Raw genomic sequence first — 20,226 nt, 5'->3', positions numbered from 1 at the left:
GCCATTGAGGGGAAGCTGAATGAAGAGTCCCCTCCCACCTTTCAGTTCTTCCATTGTTGCTATTGATTGCTCACTACCCTCAAACCAAACACCCCTTGTCATTTGCCAAAGGGGCTCTGGGACCTTACAAGCTGTGCCCTTAAATCAAGCTGACACACGCAGAATCCTGGGCCTGCTTTTTTTTTCTGCGGCTCTCCTCCAAGTCAGCTTTATGTTTGGGACTAATAAGTGCAAGGTGTGTGACTCCAGACCGAAAGTTCCCGTCACAGAAGGATTGACCTTGCAGCTAACCAGGCCCAAGCTTCAGGACTCATCACTTGCCCTTTCCACGACCCTGAGGGCAGCCCGACAATAAATTCACCTGGTCGTTTTTGTAAAATCTGTAGGAATTAAACCATTTCCGCGTTGTTTTTCTTAAAGAGGATGTCACCTCCAAATTGTGTAAGTCCCAGGCTCCACAAAATTTGGATCCACCCCTGGTCCCCATGTACTTCAGTTTCCTATTGCAAGACCAAAGTGTGTACAAATCTACAAAGGAAACCTCCTGAGACAGAAACAGGTTACACATTCCTGTTGGCCTGGTATGAGGTAAAGAGGAAAGAAGACTTACATCTTGGGGGTTTTGCCCTTCCTCCCCTCATTCCCCCCGCCTGCCTTTCTGGGGGTGCCAGGCCCTTAGCAGAGGATTGGTCTCCAACACGCATCCTAATGGCTAGCGGCCCCGGGTTTTTCATACTGGAACACAGGTACTCTTTTTGAGGTTTTGTTGACTGTTTTGGACATTATTTGTCCCGTCTCTTCCGCGGGAGGTCCGTATGGTATAGAGTACGTAGGTCCCAAAGTCAGCCAGCCAGACGTGGGCTCAAACGTCAGAGGCTGCCGCCCAGACAGTGCACGGGGTGGCCAGTCCGGAAAAACATGCCAGAGCGTGGCCGGAGCCACATTTAATCCACGCTGCTGACAGCCTGCGCGCGGGCAGGGATCGACTTGGGCGCGCTGGGGAGGACTGGCGTGCGCAAGGAAAGGGGGGCGGAGGGCTGGGGGAGGAGATCGGAAGGGGAGAGGTAATCCCCGGCGTTTTGAGCATCCCCTTTTTAGAAAGACTGAGTCTCTCCCAGGACAGCTGCTGCGGTCACACCACAAACTTAAAAGCCGCCCTCCGGCTCGGAGCGTGCCTTTCCTCGCCACACTCGCCTCCCCAAAGCTCCAGCTGGTGCCTGGCTCCCCGCCTGTCCCGTCTCCGCGCTCGGGGCCAGCAGCGCCCCCTGCCTCCCGGCCCGGCCTCTGCGGCCGCAGCCTCCGCGCTCCGCCAGGGCCGCCGGCGGCTCCGCGGCTCCGCCAGGGCTGCGTCTCAGAGGAGCTCGCGCCTGTGCCCCGGGTCGCCGCCGCGCACGCCCGCAGCCTGCATCCCCGTCCTCGGTTCCTGAAAGGACACCCGGCCCAGAGAGAGGGAGAGAAGAGTTCGCGGCAGGTAAGGCTGGCTTCTGGTCACCTGCTACCCCAGGGGGAGGGCGCAGCGGGGAGCGCAGAGTGAAGCCGGGGTGACTGCGTTTTGGGGTGGCCGTGGGTCTCAAGCGGGATGCGTAGCCCCAGGAGATGAGGAACCGTCCTGGGACAGAGAAAGCGCTCCGGTGCGGACGGGGCGGGCGCGCGAGGGAATCAGTGCGCCTAGGCGCGGACGGCCTGTGCACGCCGCGCCGGGGACAGCGTGGCGGCGGGGACGCGGTCGCACCTCCCCGCTGCCGCCGCCAGAGCCGCCTCAGCCAGAGCCTCCCGCCGCCAGCACCGCGCAAAGTTTCCCTCCAGAGACGCTCCCGGGAACTTCCCTCTGTTCCTCGCTCCCTCCGCGGCCAAGGCGGCAGCGAGCGCGTTGGAACGTGTCCTGTGGCTTCCGCCGGCTGCAGGTTCACTGGGAGACGCGACGGTGGGGACCGTCTGGGGAGGACTTGACCAAGGGCTTGCACACTCTCGCTCCCCCCCCCCCCACCTTTCCTCAGGGATGGGGGAGGGGACGGGGGGACCCTGGCGATTGTTTCTGTTGTGGCTTCGGCAGAGGGATGGGCGATGCCTTTTCGCCCGCGGAGGAACCGTGACCCTCCGTCTGATGGAAGCGCGCATCCTTCTAGACCCAGAGGGTAAAGTTGGAGTCAGACACCGGCCACGAAGCCGGCTGTCTGGGAAATGCTGGTTATTGCAAAACGCACTCTTGCTGGAGCGGGGCATCCCTTGGTAGCCTCGGCTTGGCTCGGAGTTGACTCCTGCTGGGAATTTAACGCAGTGACTCTCCCCCCCCCCCCCCCCCCCCCCGACCCCGGGTGTCCCCTCCTGGCCCCTTGCCGGCCCGCCCGGAGTCGACGCGTTAATGGGCTGCCCGGGCAGTGCAAGGGCTATTTTCGGCACCGGCAGCTTCTTCCCTGGTGGCTTGTGTTCAGCCTCGTGGGCCGAGTTGCTCGGCTTGCGTCCCAGCGCGGAGGGGACCTGACTGCTGGAGGAGACCGTGCGCTCTCGCCCGCGAGCTGGAATCCAGGGGACTGGACGCGCGCCGCGCGCCCCGCAGCTGGGCCCCTGAGGTCCCGCGTTCCTTGTTACGGACATTGGAGTTAAAAAGGCGAACTTTTCTCCATGTAGCCCGGAGTGAAGCGAGGACTCTTGTCCAGCAAAGCCCCTCCCATCCTTCCTTAGCTTGTCAGTGCCGTTTGCACTAGCGAATGAAGGCCGGGGGGGGGGGGTGTGGAGGGGTGCTTGAAGTCTCCTGTAGCCGGGAAGCCTTCTCTTCCTGACCGTGTTTGGGGGGGAGGGCCTAACGCCGAGGAAAGGGTTGAGGGGGGAGTGGAGAAGGGATGAGACCCCCTCCTGAGTCTGGTGCTGCTGTTGTGTTACCATGGCAACCGCCAGGGCGAGAGCGGTCAGAGCCTTATGGGTTCCGCACGTGGAAGGAAAACTGTGGAGGGTGGGGAAGGGAGAGAGCCACATGTCATCACTCCAGGGCTGCCTTCGCTTCTCCAGCTCTACCGAGGCCAGATATCGAGGAGATGAGCAGGGAGGGCTGGGGTTGGAAGCGAGCAGCCCCAGCGGGGAGTTGCTTCAATTCTGTGCAGCCTTGAAGTCTTTGAGCCTCCGCCCAGCAGTTGAAGCTGGCCAGAGGAGTCACCGCTGACAAGCTCCAAAGCGACAGTCCAGGTCAGGGAGATGGGAAAAGACCTTGGCCCTTGGAAGAGAAAGGCCAGGAAATACAGGAAGGTGATGTGGGAAGAGATAAGAAGAGGGTCAAGAGGTAGCTGAGAGACAATAAAACGGTACTGATTTGGATTGCCAACATTTCAAATGGAATTTGCCCATTTATGAAATGGAAAATTGGTGGAGATTTATCAAACACGTATTGCATTGCAGGTGCTTAATACATGATCACGATTAATAGTCCCAACAATATCACACAGAGTGTCATTCTTATTTTTTAGGTGGAACAAAATAAGCAGAGACACAAGATTAGAAATGTGTGGTGTCCCATTTTGTTTTTGCCATCCTAACAAAGAATCGTCATCCTTAAGTACTTAAAAATGGAATAGAGGGATAGGGGAGTAGATAAAACAGTTATTTTCATTTTAGAAATGAGAATAAGGAGATGTAGAAGTGTTCATTGGTATGTCCAAATATAAATTAGTAGGGGCAGGGCTGAGCCTGCCCCTATTTTCCCGACATGTGGCTTACCTTTCAGGGACTTCAGTGTCCCTGGAGGCTTTCAGTGTCACCACTTAAAGAGAGGACGTTTCTAAGATCCCTTCGACCCTGCATCTGTATATGATAATTTACTAGGGAAGAACACTTAAGAATTTAAATGGAATCCATCACTGAGGATTGGTATGGACCACATCAAGCGTGTAGGCCGAGAATCATATGCATGTGATATTAATAATCTATATTTACACAGGTCTGTTGTAGTATTTAGGAATTATTTAGTGACTTTAATAATAATTGGAGAGGGAAAATGAAAACAAAGAAACGTATTTTATCAAATAGCAACCCAATGGCTGTATTGAGAAAATTTCCTGAGATTACTGGAGATTTCCTCAGTCTATTTATTGCCTTCGTGACCTGAATACCTAAAAACTTACTTCATATTTTGGCACCCCTGTTTCACCTTTGTAAAAGTCTGCTGTCTGTCCATTTAGGAGAAGTAATGATGTGACTCCTGTTACCTTCCTGACTCTGTGAGGGGAGCAGATCATTGTAAAGTGTCTGACAGTGCAAAATGTTTTAGAATTAACAGGAAATTATAATCAATACCAGCAGAAACTAAGGGTAAAAGGTAGAGAAAAAATTATGTGGCTTTTTTTTTTTTTTGCCTTCTTGTAGAATTGCCTTTGTAGGTGAGTCTTAGTTAACAAATTTGCTTTATATTTTTACATCGGAAAAATGCACAAAGATAAATTGAATTTTTAATTTCTGTGCTTGTGTAGGGCTGGTAAGGGTAGGAGTAGGAATTATTTTTGGTGGCAGGGAAGGTCAGGAATATAAACAATTACAAAGACAGAGGAAGTACATGTACTGTTTCCAATGACAAGCTGACAGATCGACTATAGGTCTGAACTTGAGTCATGGAGCTGAATTACTCTCACATTATTTCTTTTCCAGAAGTAGGAAGTACATTGCGGTTGGGATTAAACTAAGGCAGGAAGTTTCAAGATACCTCATTTTTATTCTTCATACGGTGTTCTCATTCCATTACATGAGCACGTGTTAACCATAAAAAGCCTTATCATAGACCTGAAGATGTTTCTGAAGAGGTCTTCTGGAATTGGCAGGTATCTCTGTGGACCAGTGTTTGTATACTGCTTGTAGAGAGTTACTGGATTAAGTTGTCACCATTTTTAATAAGTATTTGGAATATCACCTTTTCAGTCTCAAAGAAAAAACATTCTAATTGGTGCTGGCTTAATAAACATTAGTATGTATTCAGGTTGGTGTTTTTTTTTTATGGCTTCATTATTTTGAGAAAAACAAATGTGATTCTGAACCTTATTGTTCTGTCTGGGAAATCTAATGGTGTGCTGGCATATATTCTCTGGGAAGCATTCTTGTCAGTTAATAAATGATTGATTTAATGAATCAGAGTGACCGTAGCTCTATTTTGAAAAATTATTATTCTTTCCATAAACACCTGGAGCTAAATTACTTGAATAAAATAGTATTTCAACACTCAGTAACATATCCCTTGAAAGAAGAAAAGAAATCTCCACATTTGTAAAATAAGTAGGAAGAACGGTAATAATAATGACAAAATTATTAATCAATTTCTTCCTGCCTCAAAATTTGTTTAAAAATACTCCACTCATCGAGGAACCTTGGCCAAAATCCTTTTTTATTTGTACATCTTCATCATGCTTTTCAAGCTAATATTCTGAGCGTTTAATAATTTGTTTACTTCTTTCCTTTTGTTGTTTATGATTCTTGACTAGATCATGAGAACTTTGAAGGAAGAAATTGGCTTTTAACTTTTTATACCTTCAGGTTAGTACAATGCTAAACATATTCTCTATGCTTAGCACATACTGAAGTCTAATTCTTTATCTAACCAGCTAATACAGTGATTTTGAACCTCCTTATTGCCTATGAAAGGTCAGATTAAAGGGCTTTGGTATTGTACTTTACTGTTTCAGAAATTTTTAGGAAGGAGGGTTTTGTCTTACAGATGAGTCTTATCCCATCATAGAAAAAAGTGGTGAGATGCTGAGTGTGTTAACCTGGTGCATAATGTACAGAAGTGGTGTAATGATTGTGTGACACAGGTACATAAAAATTATTATTATTAAGAAAATGTTGCACACTATGAAAAGTTATTATTTCATTTTAATCTTTTTGAGTTTTTTAGAAGGACCCAGTTTACACATGAGAATCTACATCATCTGTGTGCCTATTAATTCACCTTAACTTTAGGTACCTAAATAATAAGAAGAAAGAAGGATATAGCTAAAGCAAAATTCACTATGAATAGGAAATACACTGATAAGCAACTACAACAGCTTTGAAATGATTTTGAAATTTAATAATAATGAGACATACTCAAATAATTACACAATTATAGGGGTGCCTGGGTCTCTCAGTCAGTTGAGTGTCTTACCCTTGATTTCAGTTGAGGTCATGATCCCAGGATCATGGATGGAGTCCTGCACTGGTCCTCCCTGCTGACCGTGGAGTCTGCTTAAGATTCTCTCTCTCTTTCCCTCTGTCCTTCTGTCCCTGCTTATGCTTTCTCTCTCTCTTTAAAATAAAATTGAAATAATTAGACCATTATAAATATAAATTAAAAACAGATAAATAGTTAAGTGCTTCAAGAAGCTCAAATATATAATGAAGCATAGTGTTCATACTTTTATTTTAAGTGAGTTTAATGATTTTTCTGTCTTCATTAATATTTGATCATTCATATCCATGTTATTATTATTCAATAATTTTTTAAAATATTTTTATTTATTTCTAGGAGAGAGAGAGAGACAGCATGAGCAGGGGAGGGTCAGAGAGAGAGGGAGACACAGATTCTGAAATAGGCTCCAGGCTCCGAGCTGGCAGTCAGCACAGAGCCCGACGCGGGGCTCGAACCCACGAACCGTGAGATCATGACCTAAGCGAAAGTCGGACGCTTAACCAACTAAGCCACCCAGGCCCCCCTTGTTTAATAATTTCTAATGTCATGAATTGTGAGCCAGGCTGTCTTTAACAGATTAGCTAACCTTTTACTGGTGAATTTAAGACAATTTGCCCATTGTTTTGCAAAGCTCAGCAAGCTACAAGTATTACCCTCCTATAGAAATGTGTAAAATAAACCAAGAATTAGGTGACTAGAAGAGTCTGTGTCTATGTGAATCTATCACCTTTTTAAAGATGTAATGTTTTCTTCAGAAATTAGGAATAACTTATGTCCCTTGTTTCTTCTATAGGTAATTTAACATAATAGCTTCAACTTTTTGTATCTATAAAGCACAGTCAGGTAATTGTTAAATAATTGTAAATCTGATGTAACAATAAAAAATAAGACACCAGTGTTTTTATTAATGTTTATTTATTTTTGAGAGAGAGACAGAGCATGACTGGGGGAGGAGCAGAGAGACAGAGAGCCACAGAATCCAAGACAGGCTCCAAACTGTCAGCACAGAGCCCAGTGTGGGGCTTGAACCCATGAACCTTGAGATTATGACCTGAGCCAGAGTTGGATGCCTAACTGACTGAGCCACTCAGGTGCCATGACACCAGTATTTTTAAAACTGGTGGTTATTAGTGCTTCCTATTAGTGAGTTCTACTACCAAATCACAGGAAAAAAGGAAACATTTGCTATATTTTTCCAACTAAATAGACTTAAGCATCATTAAATGGTACTATTACTGCTAAGAACAAAGTCAATAATATAAAAATGTCTAAATTACTGAGCATCTTAAAAAGAAGTATAGTACTCTTGCTTTCATGAAAAAGAAGTAAAATTGTGTAGGTATATGAAGGTGACATTATTAATTTACCATCAGATAAAGGTCCAATTTATTTTTTCTATACTAACAATGCATTTTACTAGTGCTCCTCTTTAATTAATCTCTTACATATCTAAAACACCTTGTAAAGATTCTGGTGTCATATTTAGTCCACAAATGAGGCTACATAACTGATACCTAATTAGTGACTTAAACATTAGTAGTTTCAAATATACTGGATTAGCAGAAATTAGACTAATAGAATTGTTCAGTATATATTGTCTGGAGTTGCCTTAGTGAAGAGGCAAAGACGTAGTATAATCCATACGTTTATTATCAGCATTGTATGAGTTGCTTAAAAATAATGTCCAAAGTACCATCTTAAGTTGCATAAGTATTTCTGTGGAAGCCTTTTTTTACACATTGTTGACAGCTGAATTCATGCCTGAAGATGTCATAATCTAACATTACATTTAAATAGTCTGGTTTTCTTGATAGAATGTATAAAATTAGTGAGAATTTTACTCCCACTTTTTGTTTTTCACTTGGATTTTGGTATTTGTTATTGTTGTTTTTAGATAAATGTTTCCTTTTCATATCTGAATTGATTGTTCTATGAAAGAAAGAAGTGAATACTATTCTTATTTGAGAAACACTTTCAATTTTGAAATATAACTTTGCTTCAAAGGTAGATACTTAGAACTCAGAATTCTTAGTTTACTATGAATGCTAAATATTGGGTCAATAGAAATTTATAGTAATTTGAGTTTTCTTTTTTTCTTGTTTGTTTAGAGAGGGAGAATGAGAGCATGCACAGGTTAGGGATAGAGAGAGAGGGAGAGAGAGAATCCTAAGCAGGCTCCACACTGTCAGTGCAGAGCCTGACATGGGGTCCTTTCTCACAGACTGTGAGGTCATGACTTGAGCTGAAACGAAAGTTGGACACTTAACCAACTGAGCCACCCAGGTGCCTCACCTGGGTGGGGTTTTCTTATTGAATTTGAGTTTTCTTATTGAAAGGTGTGCATGTTTTTGTAGATCTTTTATTTTTATAATAATGATTTTCATCATGAATATAGTGACTGATCATTACTGAAAAACTAGAAAATACAGATAAGCATAGAGATGTGGCAGTAAAATTTTATTCATAAGCCTATAAACATGTGTGTTAATTCTTAGCTTAAACATGAAATTTATTGAAAAAATAAATTTTATATGTGACAGTGCCTATACAATGAGCTTAGAGCTTCTTGTAGTGCCAAGAAATAAAGAAGTGCTCAACAAACACACACATAACACACACCAACACCACCACCACCACCACCACTACCACTACCACATACACACAATGATAGGGTATGTCAGAGAGACCCAGGAACCAAATGAAGGAGCTCTCAGTGGCCAAAGCTGGAATACTTTGAGCAAACAAACAAACAAACAAACAATAAATAAAGTTGTACTGAGTATAACCCCAAATGTAAAATAACTATGCATGATAGCATGCTAATATAAATGATTGAATACATTAATAAGTGGAGAAGAGACAAATCTCTCATGCAGATTTTCAAATAATGTATGTTGATCCTCTGTTCTCAAGGAAGGCAAGCCTGACTCCCTACCTCTGAGGTGTAAGCTGAGAATGGTCTCTTCCTCCAAACACTTCAGTATGGAAAGGGGGAAAATGGTGTCGTACAGAGGTTCAGCAAGCTTGACAAACACTGTCTCAGCCAAGCGATCCAGGTCAACATCAGTCATTAAGAAAGTTGATAGTAAATACTGTTGATATGATGGGATGAAAAGGACACTTTACCTCGGCAGTCTCTCTCCCCAAAACCCATAAGCCCAGTAGAACCATGAGAAAAACATCAGACAAATTCCAATAGAAGGGCAGTCAACAATACACTTGGCTGATACTCCTCAAGCCTGTCAAGATCATCAAAACCAAAGAAAATCTGAGAATCTGTCACAGGCAGGAGGAAGGAAGCCAAAGAGACAAAGACTAAATGTAATGTGGTATCCTGGATGGGATCTGTAAAAAGAAAAAGAACACTAGGCAAACATGAAAGAAATTAGAATAAACTATGGACTTTAGTTAATAATAATATATCAGTATTGGTTCACTAATTGTAATGAATGTAGATACTAACGTAAGGTGTAAAAAAAAAAATAGGGACCCTATTATAGGGTATGTATTTAGGGGAACTCAGTACTATCTTCTCAATGTTTTTGTAAATCTAGAACTACTCTAAAATTAAAGTCTGTTTTTAAAAATCATGTTTGAAAGCATGTAGATTAATCATGGTGAGAAACTATTAAGAGGTGAACCATTTTTTCATCAGCAAGGTTAATGTCATTCAGCTAAACATTTACTTTATTCCCCTAGTTCAAGGTACTTTTTTTTGGTACTAAAATACTATAGATCTTATTCTACTAAACACATATTTTGAATTAGCTCTTCTCATAATCACTTTTTTCAAAGAGAATGTGGTATCTGGATTATTAAAATATGTTCTATTACCATTATTATAGGTTCTCATGCAAAAAAACCTATATATTATCTTGTCCTATAAATCAATCTTAAATATTAAAAGAGAAGGCAAACTTTTTTTCTATCTCTGTCCTTGCTAGTTTATGGATATTGACAAGGTCCATCACCTGTGCCAGCTCTACATGATGATTATGCTTCTGGAATTCTTGCCAAAATGGCTCAATGACTATTTGTTCTTATTACCCCTCTTTGAATCTAAAGGATACCTACTGCATTACATATGTTAAATATTATTCCTTATCAAATATTATATTTAATACACATATCATTCTTATTTTGAAAATAATAAATATACCTAGGAGGCCTCTGTGTCCCAGAAAAACTCCCTAGAACCTGAGACTTAACCTATGTGCCAACTACTGTAGAGTGGGTAGGAAATACAGGCTGCCAGTGTGTGTGTGTGTGTGTGTGTGTGTGTGTGTGTTTTCACTGTGTGTGTTCTCAGTTTTTATAGATGCTTTTCCCTTCTCTCTGTAAATCATGGAGTATTCCTTCTCTTCCCTGTGTTAAAAATTGTTTCACATTTTTAAAAATTCTAAGTTGTACTCTCTTGAACTAAGCTCTCATTACAGTTGGACTAAAAGTCCTCATGTTTTACTTGTCTTATCTAAGCTTTTATATTGGTGTCTTATTTTTTATTGTTGCCTCATATTTACAATTCTTCTTTTTTTTTAATGTTTTTTATTTATTTCCAGGAGAGAGTGAGAGAGAGAGACAGCGTGAGCAGGGGAGGGTCAGAGAGAGAGGGAGTCACAGACTGAAACAGGCTCCAGGCTCTGAGCTGGCAGTCAGCACAGAGCCCGACGCGGGGCTCGAACCCACGAACCGCGAGATCATGACCTAAGCGAAAGTCGGACGCTTAACCGACTAAGCCACCCAGGCGCCCCTACAATTCTTTAACAGTTACCTGACTCTGTGCTTTGTAGTTCACTATAGTTTCTGCTGAATTTGTGTTCTACTGTGGCAATTGTTGAAAAGTTTAGCTATGCTTTTTTTTTTCCTTTCTGTTTTTAGTTTGTATGAGTCATAGCATAAAACACATTTGAAGAACTTGTTCAGGATAAGTCATGGAAACCAATTCCAGAATATGTGACTAAAGGGCCTCTTTTTTGGTATGACCCCACTGAATTTCCTGAAATAATGAAAGCGTCTGAGAAAGACCCAGATCAATATGACTAATATGCTCTGGGTTCTCACTGGAGTCTTAGACTCAGGGTTTTCATTTTTGTTACACAAAATAATCACATACATTTCTAAAAAAAGAGAGATCCTGCCTATGGTAATTTAACCCAGTCAAACAAGAAGAATGAAGGAATCTAATAGTCTAACCAAAACCTTTTAAAATGCATACCAGAGGCTGTCGTGTTGTCTCCTTTTTCACTTCCTATCAGTGTACTTTCAAGTGCTTGTTGCCTTGTGAATACGTAATTATAACTAGAGTACATTTTTGAAAAAGATCTTTGTAGATAAAAGTAATCATCTCAAATTTTATCAACTTTGAGATTTGACTCCATATTAGATGACAACATTGTCAGATAGTGCAAATATATACTTATTAGTTTTATCATTGATATGTATTCTGATTCAAAATGCACCCTTTTGGCCACACTAGGGTCTGTCTTATAGCTTCATGTAGTTCCTTATCACTATTGACTCAGTGTGTTATAAGTTGCTCTCCAAGCTGGATGGTAGAAGATTAAAGAAGCCGGATCATTCTGTCTGCAGAAGTATTTGCATGATGAAATAGTGTAAGATGTTATTTATGACATTAAAATGGGAAGTTAATACCAATCAACTTTTGAAGTTAAGACTTTTATCACCTGTAAAGTAGCTGTTCAAAAGCATTTATGCTGGTTGCACAGATGAGAGAATAACATTTCCCTTTCTTTGGCTTGATTCACATTTCACAGAGCCGTGGGGATTGTTGTCTTAGACTGCACTGTGATGAGGTTTGGCAGAGAGTGTTCATTGTTCAGGTTTTAAAAAGGGCAAGTTTTTGGCAGGAGTAACTTGCATACAAAAGAAATGCTGTGCTTACACATGTGCACTCAATAAACCCTTCAGAGAGCTTGAGCTAAGACATTATGGATTCCTCACTCCACCCAACCCCCCCCCCATCTTTGTATGTTGACTGTTTAGGACCCTTTTGTTGTGTCACTATCAGATAGGCCTTTTCATCTCCCAAGAAATGGTACTTTTGACTCAAATTTCAAAATTTATGAGTATACTGAGTGGTCATTTCATATCCTGTGCACTTTCACTTGAGATTTATTAAAAATAACACTTGCATTGAGATCTGTGTTTCCCTAATATCTGTCAGTCACACAACCATCATTTCCATGACAGCAAACAATCAGCCTTTCTATGTAGTCATAACCCTTCTGATATTTCTGATAATCAGAAATGAAGATATAGAATTTCCCCTTTTCCCCTTACTTTATTGCATACAAACAGTTTTGAAAGTGTTTGTGCTTTAAGTAGTTAATGTGTCAGGACAAGCAAAACCAAAAAGGCTTGTAAATACCCCAACTCAATAAGCAGGGCAAACCAGCATCAACCTCATGGGACTACATTCTCTGTACTCTTTTCTCGTGGGTTTTTGACTGCTCTGATTTCTCCTTTCACTTGGAATAATTATGCCCTTTACTGCTACCACCTCTCCTGACCCTAGACGATGCCCATTCTCCTTGCTACCTTACATATGTCCTCTAAGTCTTGCTTGAAAATGTGCTTTTCACTCAAATTCTACTCACCAGTCATTATGATCTTTTCCAGTTCCCAGTAACTATTAACTATTACCCTCTCTTACTTCTAGGATCACAAGACTAAGTTTCTCAAGGATGAAGATCAAATGGTTGTTACCTTGACTTCTTTCATGCTCCCATAGCATATCATCAAGTCTTGTATATAATAAGAACACCCTCTAATACCTGAATGGATACTAATCCATTTAGAATCCATTGCCTGTTTCTTCCTCATGTGACTACTTTATATAGATAATTCATCATAAAGTTCATTTCACGTCTATATTCCTTCATCACAAATCTTACTTCACACATATTCATATTACTTTTGAGCTTTCCCACCTCTATTTCCCTTGTCATTTTTTATTTGAGAAGTATTTATTCGGTGCCTTCACTGGGTATTATGAGAGTCACTGATGAGGGGCGCCTGGGTGGCTCAATCGGTTAGGCGTCTGACTTTGGCTCAGGTCATGATCTCACGGTTCGTGGGTTCGAGCCCCGCGTCATGCTCTCTGCTGACAGCTAGCTTGGAGCCTGGAGCCTGGAGCCTGCTTCAGATTCTCTGTCTCCCTCTCTCTCTCTGACCCTCCCCTGCTCATGCTGCCTCTCTCTCTCAGACATAAATAAAAAACATTAAAAAAAGAAAAGAGAATCACTGATGAAATACAGATGATAAAATATGGCTACCCTTCAGTGGACAATTATAAAAGAATTCATGATCATTGTGGGTCAAATCACATCTCTTTGGAATCTTAAATACGATAATCGAAAGGTCCTATTCATACTGCCAGTCTTTTCTCTCTAGGGCCTTTAAAAAAATTCTGTCATCTTCTTCCGTAACTTCTGCTTTTATCTGTGTGTAGCCTATGCTTCAAGTGTCCTCTCCAAGTGTCCTGACTTCTCTCTTGGATTTCATCTATTCCACCATACTACTTTGACGCTTGTGGGTTGGTCTTCATTGCTCAATACTCCACTTACAAGGAGGTTTCACTGGTAACTGAAAGTTTCAGACTCTTTGATTAGTGTAACTTGAAACTGAGGCTTTAAAGTGTGGGAGGGGCTGTGGTGCAATAGTTGAGACGATTCCCTGTAAAAGCAGACAGCTTGGGTTCAGATCTTATTTCTGTCCTATCTTAGCTGTGTGATTCAGACAAGTTGCTTGGCCTTTCTGTACCTCTTTCCTGTCTTTCAACTGGGTTTCGTGAAAGTGCTGACCTCATGGGGCATTGTGAGCATTACATGTGTGAATACAGGAGAATCGGGTATGGTGTGGCACATTACAGTCAGCATCTGTGGGTATCATCTTTTCTTTGTCCTTATTCAGATCATGGATATTGCATTTAAGGTCTGATTCTCACACCATTTACACACTGTTCCTAGTGCCTTCTTGTCCTTTATCTGCTGAATTCCATTCATTTCATTTAAAGAACAGTCCTTTGGTGACCTCCCTGTTTTGTTCCTGGATAATAGAATGACATTTTAGGATTGACGATTACCACCCCCTTATTTTTCACAGGAGTGTGTTTAAAGAGCCATACAGTTGACCCTTGAACAGCAGGGGTTTGGACTGCACAGGTCCACTTATGTGAACCTTTTTTTTTTTTTCAAAGACGTATATCAGAAAACTTTTTGGGGATTTATGACAACTTGAAAAAACACATAGAATAATTAGCATATAATTGAAAAATTAATTCAGGTCATGAATGCATAAATATATGTCAATGCTAGTCTATTTTGTCATTTACTGCCGTAAAATATACACAACTCTTTTATGAAAAGTTAAAACTTATCAATTTATCATAGCACCATTCACACTTGAGAGAAATATAAACCAATGTAAAAATGCAGTATTAAATTAAAGCTGCATAAAATTAACTGAGGTGGATACTGTACTACTAATACAATTTTGTAGTTACATCCTGTTGCTGTTGCGGTGAGCTCAAGTGTTGTGAGTCCTACTAAAAACACGGCATGACACTAATCATCTCCATGTGAACAGTTCGTCTCTCCCTAGTCAATGTCATATCTTAGTAAAAAGTGATCTTTTGTGGCTCTTGCATATTTTTCATTGTGTTTAGTGCAATACCGTAAACCTTAAATAAAACCATGGGAACCACATGAAGGGTAGCGATGCTGGAAGTGCCCCCAGGAAGTAGAGAAAAGTTATGACATTAAAAGAAAAAGTTGAAACGCTTGATATGTACCACAGATTGAGGTCTGCAGCAATGCCTGCCTTGTCAAGATAAATGAATCCAGTGTAAGGACCATTGTAGATAAAAGAGAAGGAAGTAAATGAAGCCATCATTTCAGCTATAGCAGTAAGCACTAAAACCTTCTACTTTTTGCAGAATATATTCTTTGTCTCTTTGTGAAAATATAGTAAAAAATGTAGCTTTTGTGTGGGTGCAGAATTGCGAGGAGAAAAGCATACCTACAGCCTCTAATATGATTTGAGAAAAACTGAAGTCATTCTATGACAACTTACGGCAAAAAGAAAGCAAAGGATCTAAAGCTGGGGAATGCAATGCCAACAGAGGAAGATTTCATAATTTTAGAAAGAGGTTTGGCTTAAAAAATGTCAAGATAAGAGGGGAAGCAGCTTCTGCCAACCAAGAGGCAGCAGATGAGTTCCCAGACGCTGTTACAAAATTTGAGGAGGAAGGGTATCTGCTTGAACAGGCTTTTCATGCAGATGTAAGTGCCTTATTCTGGTAAAAAGTGCCACAAAGGATATTTGTTAGGAAGAGAAGTGAGCACCAGGATTTAAGGCAGGAAGGGATAAACTAACTCTACTGTTTTGTGCAAATGTAGTTGGGATTATGATCAGGACTGCCCTATCTATAAAGCTCTAACCCCTGAGCCTTCAAAGGGGAAAGATAAACAGCAGCTGCTAGTTTTTTAATTGTATAACAGCAAGGTCTGGGCATCGAGAACCCTTTCTCTGCATTGGTTCTCTCTGTGCTTTGTCCCTGAAGTCAGGAAGTACCTTGTTAGAAAGGGACTCCCTTTTAAAATTCTTTTGCTGTTGGACAATGCCCGACCCACCCAGCACCCCATGAGTTCAACACCAAAGGCACCAAAATGATCTACTTACTGCTAAACATGTCTCTAATTCAGCCTCTAGGTCAGGGAGGGTCTTACGGACCTTTAGGTTCATTACACATGGTAGGATTGTCAATGTTATGAAAGAGAACCCTGATAGAGAGAGAACACCATGAAAATCTGGAAGGATTATACCGTTAAAGATGTCATCCTCATAGAAAAAACTATGAAAGCCATCAAGACTGAAACAAGGAATCCATGCTGGAGAAAACTGTGTCCAGATGTTGTGTGTGACTTCACAAGATTTATGACAGAGCCAATCAAGGAAATCATCAGAGAGATTGTGGATATGGAAAAAAAAAAGGGGGGGGGTAGCGGGTGAGGGCTTCAAGTTATGTATGGATCTTGGAGAAACTGAAAAGCTAATAAGCACCACACTAGAAAATTAGCAGAAGATAACTTGATGGAGATGAGTACTTTGTACCAATGCCCCATGATGAGGAAAGAGACATAGAAGAAGCAGTGCAGAAAACAAGTTGACATTAGACAATCTGGCTGAAGAGGCCCAATGATGCAAGACTGCTTTTGACTTTATTTTTTTCATAGCATGAAGTTTTGTATTGAAAGGGACCCTGAAATGGAAGTAAATAGTGGAAGATGGATCAATACTGTTTAGAAACACTTTTACAGAAATGAAAAAGCAAAGTGAAGAAAAAAAGAAAATCAGACAGAAATGACAATGTATTTCCACTCCAGAGTTACACCAAGTCTGCTTGCCTTTCTTGCCTCCCCTTCCACTTCCTCTACCAGTTTTTCCCCTGCCATCCCTCAGACAGCAAGATCAACTTTCCCCTCCCCCTTCCTTTTAAAGTTATGCAACGTAAGGATCACAAAGCTGAAAACCTTATGATGATCCACTTCCACTTAATGAACAGCAAATAATCATCATGCCATACAGTTAACAGCTCTATGTCTTGTGTATGTGTGTGTCTTTGATGAAAATCTAATAACTGTAGAGCAAGAAGTGTATGAGACATTTCTGTGTCATTATCATCATCATTGTCTATGTATTCATCCTGTAGAACATCATGTGCATAAGGTGAGTGGCACTTAAAATAAAATTAATGTGTTAGTTTTCTTACTGTTTTATAACTTTGCTGTCAAAGAATTATGTTACCATACAGTATGCCTCTTTCTCATAATTGGAGAAATTGTGTATTGATCAGTCATCACAGGTAAGTGGCTTTAAAATGTTAACAAGGTTTCTAATACTGTGTTATGAATGACTGTAATACTATATGCCATAAAAACTTTATCACAATTCATTCATGAATGTGTAGGCTGGGCTACTGTAAAACATTCTATTGATTACACTAGGCTGCCATCAGCAATCATATAGCTGCTGCTTCTTTATCAGTGCATGAGTTGTTACATCTGTAAATAAATATGAATTTCTTTTTCACATGATCTTTTCATTTTTGATGCCTGATGTTAGTAATACGATAACATCTACAGTGTTTTATATCATGTAAGACAATTTTGACATAGGTGCTGACAGGCGATTCATCTTACAAACAGATATGTAACTTACAGTATCGATTAAGTATAGTATAATACTGTAAGTGTATTTTCTCTTCTTCATGATTTTCTTAATAACATTTTCTTTTCTCTAGCCTACTTTATCGGAAGAATATAGCATATAATACGTATAACATACAAAATATGTGCTAGTGGACTGTTTATGGTATTGGTAAGGCTTCCAGTCAACAGTAGGCTATCAGTAGATAAGTTTTGGGGGAACCAAAAGTTATATGAGGATTTTTGAATGTGTGGGAACCAATGCCCCCAACTCCTGTATTGTTCAAGGGCCAACTGTAATTTGGGGGCACATTTCAACAGACCATGATACAGGGATGTGAAGAAGAATCCAGGGCAAAGGAAACTGTCAATACTAGTTTTGTCAGAGAAGAAACAGCTAGTTATAGAGGCTGAAAAGGGAGTAATAAAACCCTTAGGCACCCCATCTAAATTTCCAGACTTATTTCTCAGTATCTCACCATTGTCATTGAGCTATCTCCTGTGGGATTTGGAACATTTCATATTTCCTTGCTGAAGTGCTCCATTCCCAAAATAAGCCATAAAGATTTGTTCAGCAGCTTTCCTTCCCCTTTCTCCTTTCCTTTACCCAGTGCATAGATGTTTCTTTAGCCCTTCAGTATGGACCCACTGCCAATTTGATCCCCTTGGTAAACAGCTTACTTCCACTACCATATCCCTATATCTCTCCTCAGGAGGTATTGCTCTTGGAACTTTTCATTTAATGCTCTCACTATTCTGCAGTTTCAGACTTTTCCAGTTCAGTCTCCTTTGTAAAGAGTGAGAGAAAAATGAAGTGACCTAATTCAATGTCCACCACTACAGGAGCTGGAACTCAGCCCAGCAACATTCTCTTGTATTTCAGTCTCATGTCCAGGGACTAGGCCTTTTCCAGACCACATACCAGTGGTGAACTTGCTCTACTTGAGCTATTTAACTACTAAGAGAGTCCTGGATCTCTACTCCCTAAATTTTGGACTTTGGGGTACCTTGCAGAAAACTGTAATTAGGCACTTAAGGATGAATTTCACTAAGGGAAGCTAAGCCCTATCTCTCAAGGAGGAAGTTAAGGAAGAGCCCAAAGATAAATGAGTGATGCCTGCATCTCGATGCAAGCAATCTTACATGCAGAGAGCACCTCTGTCTCATGCTGCCTCATCTTCCTGGCTGTTTTCTGGAATAAACTAATAGAAACAGCAAGTATGTTAATCAATGACCATTCCCAGAAATTGAACTTAAAGATCACTTCAGCTTCTGAGTAAGTGGAAGTGAAACTGAATAATGTTTTATGGGAAAATACCTTTCTAATGCTTTTCTTGGTATTGTTTCAGATGAGTCTATTCCCTTAATTGTCACTTTTGCATATGAATCTTCCTAGATAGGCTTATATTCATAATAATTTATAAATTATTTATATACCTTATATTAATTACATATCTTACATTAATAATAATTTATAAAACCATATTCTATTTTACAGGAAATAAAATGTTTTGGAGATAGGATAAATAGGATTTATTTGAAATAACTTCTAAATATTTTCTAAGTAATCATAAACCTGATCACTCTCTCTGTATATATCGTTCCCTCTGTATATACCTTTGGAATGTGGCATTTTCTATTCTATGACTTCTTAAGGATAATTTTGTTAGAGCAAATCAAGAGAAGGACAATTTTAAAGAATAAAAAGTCCATTTAATTTGTTTTATTTTTAAAAATTTACTATTATTCCTATTACTTTTTTTTCTCTTTTTTAAGGTTTATTTTGAGAGAGAGAGATAGAGAGAGCGAGCAAGTGAGCGAGCTAGGGGAAGTGAGAGATGGAGAGAGAGACTCCCAAGAAGGCTCCACGCTATCGGTGTGGGTCCCGATGTGGGGCTCTATCTCACAAACCTCGAGATCATGACCTGAGCTGAAATTAAGAGTCAGTGCTTAACCGACTGAGCTGCCCAGGCACCCCTGTATTGTTTTTTAATTACTTTAATGAATAAATACTTATAAATCTGTGAGTTTATCTCTTGGTGTAATTTTAAGGGAAGGCGATAATTTATAGATATTTTGCTGGGTTAAGGGGGGAGTTTCTTTTTCAGGTAATTACTTTTAGATGTCATTCATAAGGACCAACCAGGCTAATAGTGGGTTTTCCAGGTCATTCCAGGGTCACTAGAAAAAGAGTGATCTGAGTCAAGGCAATGATTCTTTTTCTAGGTCTATAGCTCCCGACTGAAGACAGGTAGGGAAGGGGAGAAAACCTTTGGGCTACTATGCAGGTTGTTACCTGGGGGCCTCTATAATTCCTTGATTGTATCTGACTGCTCTTTAGCCCCATCATGGTTCGCCTTTCTCTTCCTCCCACTAACTGCACTTTGCCTACAGCTGTCTTCTTTCCACAGTCTTTTTTCACAGATCCATTCACTTTCCTCATTCCGGTTATTATTGATTTAAATGGAAAGGACACATAAATTATTAACCCTGAACTCTCTCCTGGTTTTGGTGACTTAGCCAGTGCTTTTTCCAGTAGATGCTAGTCTAAGGCTATTGATCATCCACGTAGCAAGCAGTTTAAATTCTTAGAATGATCTCACCATGTGCCGCCTTCCATTGTGGTCGTGATTTTGTACACATAAGTGTTTACACTATATAGTGGAAAAGGAGTACACTTTGAAGTCACAATTTATTATTTGGGAAAATTTGGGAAGTTATTTAACATGATCAACTTTGGTATACCCATATTGAAGTGGAGTAAATGACAACCTCACATTCAAAACAGATGTGAGTATTGGATGAAAACATGTAGATAAAGAACCTTACCCAGTTCCTGACACCATTGCTATTTTT

General features: G+C 40.7%; 1 protein-coding gene across 1 annotated transcript in view; it reads left to right on the top strand.

The window, feature by feature from the left end:
* The first annotated feature begins 935 nt into the window (after positions 1 to 935).
* SEMA3D (semaphorin 3D) overlaps positions 936 to 20,226 on the top strand; it is a 197,373-nt gene continuing 178,082 nt past the window's right edge. The window contains exon 1 of the mRNA XM_039223233.1: positions 936 to 1,471. The gene's annotated coding sequence lies outside the window, so the exon portion shown is untranslated. The remainder of the gene's footprint in view (positions 1,472 to 20,226) is intronic.

This window comes from Hyaena hyaena, unplaced genomic scaffold, assembly GCF_003009895.1.
Source record: "Hyaena hyaena isolate Hyena2069 unplaced genomic scaffold, ASM300989v1 scaffold_1303, whole genome shotgun sequence".
Classification (NCBI taxonomy): Eukaryota; Metazoa; Chordata; class Mammalia; order Carnivora; family Hyaenidae; genus Hyaena; species Hyaena hyaena.
This window is presented reverse-complemented; position numbering and strand designations above follow the sequence as displayed.